Below are 6,073 nucleotides of genomic sequence, written 5' to 3' on the forward strand. Positions count from 1 at the left end.
CAAGTGGCTTTGAAGGTCGGCGTCTTTTTTTTTTTTTTAATTTCAAACTAACAGAAAAGTTGGAAGAATGGTACAATGAACATACATGTACCTTTCCGCTAGATTTACCAGGATTAACGGTGTGCTATTCCCTCTCTCTTTCCTCCAATTTCCCTCTGCCTTCTCTCTCCTCTCTGAATGTCCCTGTCAACTCTGATTCCTTCATCAGGCCTCTCCTCAAAATAAGGACATTCTCCTATTTATTTTTGTTTACATGGAGTCTCTCCTTTAATCCTCACCACACAGAGTGGAGCGTACAGGAGGTACCAATGTCCGCATTGCACTGACTGACTCTGATACCGACCTCACACCCAGGAGAACTAACATGACCTCAGGTGTCCCATACACCTCCCCACCTGGTCCCTGAATGGGTTTGGAGGCCGTTTCGTTTTGTTTTCTCTTACCTGCGCCAGGACGCAATCAGGGCTAGCCTGTGGGGTGTTCCCCCCCATCCCTTCCGACGCCCCACCCAGGCATGCCCTGCCTGCTTTTGCTTGCTTGCTTTTCATGACATTAAATGTTCTGCAAGAATCCAGGTCAGTTGTCCTTTCCAATGCCTGACTGTGCACATCTGCTGAATGTTTCCTCCTGCTTACATTCAGGTTCAGCACTTGGACAAGAACAAGGCTGATAGGGCCTTCTCAGTGCCACGCATCAGGACACATCGCATCAAGTGGGCCCATTACTGGTGATGCGAAATTTGACCGCTTGGTTAAGGTGCTGCAATGATTGAGTCCTCATAGAGGGTGATGGGCTGACTGACTCTCTCCTGCTGCAGGTGGGTTAGGACCCTGGCCTTGACTAACGGACGATGCCTGGAGCAGGAAGTCACGGAGGAAAGGCACCAGAAAATAATAATAATAATAGCAATTAATGACTGAGCACTTACTGTCTATGAGGCAAACAGCTGATGTTGTTCATGGGGTGTCTCTTTTAATCCTCCTAACTACTCTGTGGTAGGTGCGATGGTCCATGTTTAACTGATGAGGCTCAGAGAGGGATAGCGATGTGCCCAGAGTCACACAACGAGTTAGGCAGAATCAGGATGGAGCCAAGGCATCTGGTTGCAAGTCCATATTTTAGCTATCAGGATAGACCACTTCCTAGCCACAGAACAAATTCATTGTCTGCTGGAGGATGGGAGAAGCACATACCCAAGAATTAGCTTGCCTGCTTACCCGCTCCCTCTAGAAGGACAATATGCTCAAAAGCAGGCTCTAGGAAAACATCAAGGGAGCATGAAAAAGAATCAATAAGTCTGTAAAACCCAGAGCACTGTCTTTTTTTTTTTTTAAGATTTCATTTATTTATTTGAGAGAGAGAGTGAGTACAAACCGGAGGAGGCAGAGGGAGAAGCAGACTCCCTGCGGAGCAGGGAGCCTGAAACGGGGCTCTATCCCAGGACCCCGGGATCATAACCTGAGCCGAAGGCAGACGCTTAACGACTGAGCCACCCAGGCGCCCCCCAGAGCACTGTCTTAACACAACTTACTGGATGAAAAGTGGCACATTACAGAAAAACGTGCAGAGTCATCATTTTACTCCTGCAGGTCTAAATTTCATAAATGGACGAGTAACACCCTTCAGCAGAGGCGAATCCAGGTTTTTATGGAATTCGAAACTTACTCAATCTGGAGGGTTCTCATTAAGAAGACAAAAAAAGAGCATTAATAAAATCAAGAACGAAGGTGAAGGGGCGCCTGAGTAGCTCAGTTGGTTAAGCGTCTGCCTTCGGCCCCAGTCACAATCTCAGGGTCCTGGGATTGAGTCCCCCGTCTGGTTCTTTGCTCAGCCGGGAGCCTGCTTCTCCCTCTCTTGCTCCCCCTGCTTGTGTGCTCTCTCTTTCTGTCAAATAAATAAATGAAATCTTAAAAAAAAAAAAAAAAGAAAAGAATGAAGGTGAATATTTCTTTAGAATGAGTAAAAACTCACCCCAAATTAACACATTTGAAAAAGTTGACAAATACCACACATATCCCAAAATCCAAGCCTTGGCGAGAAGCCCATGCAAGAGTCTTGAAGCTCAAGCTCTGTTAGTGTCCCAGAAAGTCTGCCCGGGCTCTGGAGTCATTCTCAGTTTCTCCCCACAAAGTCTGGGGGCCTACAGCCTTGGAACAGCTCCCGGTCTGCCCTGTCTTGCCAGCCCAGCGTCCCTGCACATCACTGTCATTTCCCACCTCGACTGTTAGAATGGTCTCCCCTTTACCAGTCTGTTCTCCATACAACTTCTGGAACATTCCTTCTTAAAGGTCTGTGAGGTTGTGCACTCTCTGCTCTTAACCCTACAGTCACTCCCAAAGCACCTAGCCCTGCCCTAATTCAAGAGCCACTAGCACATGTGGCCATTGAGCACTTGCAACGTGGCTCCTGAACTAAGGAAATCCATACTAATTTGATTTAATTTAAATTTAAAAACTGATGCCAAATTCAATTATTAGAAAACTTCTAAGTATGTTTGGACAACCTGGGTATGTAAATCTACCTTTTCCACTGTAAACTTATGAAATTTAAATGCCAATCAAGTATTTCTGATAAAAATTTGGCACCTGAGTTAGTTATGCTATAATGTAAGACATATACCAGACTTCAAAAAAAAAATAGTATGAAAAAAACCAATGACAAACATCTCACTATTTTTTTATATTGATTGCATGTTAATGTGTTAATATTCTGTATATATTGGTTAAATAACATATTATTAAAATAATTCCACCTGTTTCTTTCTACTTTTTAAAATGTGCCTATTGGAAATTTTAAATTATATATGTGGCTCATGTAATATTTCTCAGTGATGACTTGGAGTAAAATCCAATCAGTGTCCTTCCTACATGACCTGGTTCCAGTTTCTCTCTGACTTATCTCCTAAGACTTTCTTCATGACTACCAGGTACAGTTGTCCAGGTTGTGGCCTGCACAATGATGGCTGGTGGTAATTAGTCTACCTAGAAGGCATACCTTTTTCTAACTAACACAAAGGTACTGTCTGGGCGAATAGGTGCCCAGACTCGCCCCTCACTTTCATGCTATCCAGTTGGCCTTGCTTTCTTACATTATGCCAATCTCATTCCTGCTTCAGGGTCTTTGGACTTGCCCTAGAATGCCGTTCCCATTGGTTTACTCCCTGAGTTGATTAAAGTTACTGGCTTAATGTCACCTCTGCAGAAAGGCCTTCTGTGATCATGTAGGAAGACCTTGTCTAAAATGGCACCCAACCCCCCAGCCTCTGAGTTGATCTACTTGTTCTTCATAGGACTTACTGTCACTTGAAATTATATTGTGTATTTACTCACTTGTTTGTTTGTCTCTCCCACTGGAATGTAAGTTCATGAGGGTGGGAGCTTTGTCTTATTCACCAGTGTATTCCCAGCACCAAGAAGAGAGATGAGCACATAGTAGGCTTGTTGATGGAATGAATAGATTCCTATCTCAAAAGGTGGCTGACAGCACTTGATGAGGTACAAAAGTGCTCTGTAAGTAGTTTGGATCACTGAAAGGAAAAAAAAAAAGAAAAGAAGAAGAAGAAGATCTTGTCCAAACAGCAGTAGAGAATTCTCTGAACAGAGCCAGACACAATTTGATCCCCCAGATTTTGTTGTGTAGTTTGCAGGAGACTCTCAAAGGAATCCCACGGAAAGAGGCCTTTTAATGATATTAAAGAGGGAAGACTTCTAGGGACTCAGTAGGAAACTCTTTTGGGGAGCTAGATTAATCTGGACACATTGGTTGTAATTAACAGGACCCCAACACGTTAGCTCAAGGGAAAAAGGACTTGTTGTCCCGTAACTGGAAAGGCATGGTGCCATTCCAGCTCCGGAGACCACAGAAACTCGTTTCTCGGGGCACCAAACTCCTATTTGTGCCCTAGGTCCCGATTCCACCCCACCCCGCCCCTTGACTCTTGTTCTCTGTACTTATCGCCAGTTCTCTCACCTGCTTTGAGTAGATTTTTTTTCCACTGGAGAAGTGAGGAAGGGCCTTAGCAGATCTGGGTTGTCTGTATGAGTAGAAATGCCTCCTCCACAGGCTCTCTTAGAAAAATTTCAGGAAAGGATTCTGGTTGACCCATCACTGGACCAATCACTGTGGCTGAGGGGATGGTGTCCTGTGATCGGTGACCTCAGCACAAGCACCAGGATGGAGCATGGGGGGAGCAGTTCCCTAGGGGGAGAGAAAGTGGTAGTGGTCCAGCAAGCTCCCCAGATGGGCAGTGGTGGAAACAGGGCATCAGCACAGGTCAGTCTGGCTCTGAAGCTGATACTTCAGTCACTAAGCAACACAACTCCCTGATCACAGACAAGGTCAGCATCCTGCCAAGAGAGCGCAAGCCACCAACCCAGTGGCTCACTCCACTTTTGAAAAGGATGGTATGACTAATAGATGTTCTCTACAGGGGAAAGGATGAAAAGAAATCAGTTAAGGGATTGAATGGACTTCTAGCCTCAGTCTACAGAGGCTGTTCGAATGGCTTCTACAGCAGACAGGTACTAGATCAAACCATGGTCAATACGAGGATGTTCTAAGCCAGATTGGAAAGGAGTGAGGGCAGATAAATCACTGCACGCAGATGGCATCCACCTGAGAGAGCTGCAGGAGCTCAAGGATGAAATTGGGATGGTCGGTTGGCAGGAGTGTGGGACCTGTCATTGCAAATGGCTGCTGGGCTGGAGAGGATGTTGGCTCACAGATGTGACCCTGTCCATAAGAGCGTCCCGGCAGGGCCTAGGGAATTACAGCACAGATGAGTCAGCTCTCAGCCTCCATCTGCACCAAGCTGGTGGCAACTGGAAGAAAGAAGAGAAGCCTGTGGACTTAAAGATTACCCACAGGGCAAGGAATGAGTGGGGTGTGCCAGCAAGAGCAGTTACACAGGTGTCGCCCCGAGCAATCACACCTGATGGCTGCACTGGGGTCCTCTGGGGCCCGAGGCCCAAGAGGGTGGGTCAGCTTGTGCACAGAGAGAAATGGATGGCTCTCATTCCCGTGGGTAATGCACAGCAAGCAGCCCATATATCTGGGAGGGAGGAGGTTTTCTCAGCCATGCTGTCCTGGCTCCAACCCCAGTTCTGCCACCAACTTACACTAGGGAAACTTGGACTGGTTGCAAAACTTGCCTGAGCCTGTAAAATGAGGAGGATCACTCCTCACCTCCAAGGCAGTGTTGAGGATTAAAACTGATAAGGAAAGCACCTGGCAGGTAGCAAGCAGGTAGCTAATAAATGGTGACCAGTATGACGCACCACACCTGGAACCAAAGAACTTTCCAGCTGAGTTCCACAGCACCCTAGGGCCACTTTGGAGGGTCTTTGAGGGGGTCAGGAAATAAGACTCCAGGCCCCCTCGTCTGTTTTCCCCAAACAGCTCTGCTTGTATTTATTTTCTACGTAAGATTCCTTTTGAGAAAAGGTGTGATATGGTGGAGTTCTCCGTCCCCTCCTGTCCCGTCCCATCCTCATCACTTATGGGGTTGCCAAACATAATTAATGATAGTTCTATATAACACTAATGCAAGTTCATTTGCTTCTAGATTTACTGCCTCAAAAACTCTAAGGCATCTGCACCTTCAGTGCGGTGGCTGAGAGCATGAGTTTTGGAGGCAGCCTGGGTGTAAATCCTAGCTCTGCCTTTACTGGCTACGTCACCTTAAGCAAGTTATTTAATGGCTCTGGGCCCCAGTTTCTTCATCTGTAAGATGAGATTGATTATGTTAATAATACTTGGCTCATCAAGATGTCCTGAGGATTGAATGAGTTAATACATGCAAACTGCTAGGGTGGTGCCTTGGTGCTATTAACTGCTGCTAGCATCACTATAACCACCTCCACCATCATCACTATCACCATCACCATCATCTTCATCATCATCACCACCACCATCATCATCACCACCATCACCACCATCGCCACCACCATCACCACCATCACCACCATCACCACCATCACCATCACCACCATCACCATCACCACCATCACCACCACCACCATCATCATCACCACCATCACCACCATCACCACCACCATCACCACCATCACCACCA

The sequence above is a fragment of the Callorhinus ursinus genome, unplaced genomic scaffold, assembly GCF_003265705.2.
Source record: "Callorhinus ursinus isolate GAN/ISIS: 27379988/994484 unplaced genomic scaffold, GSC_fseal_2.0 scaffold70, whole genome shotgun sequence".
Taxonomy (NCBI): Eukaryota; Metazoa; Chordata; class Mammalia; order Carnivora; family Otariidae; genus Callorhinus; species Callorhinus ursinus.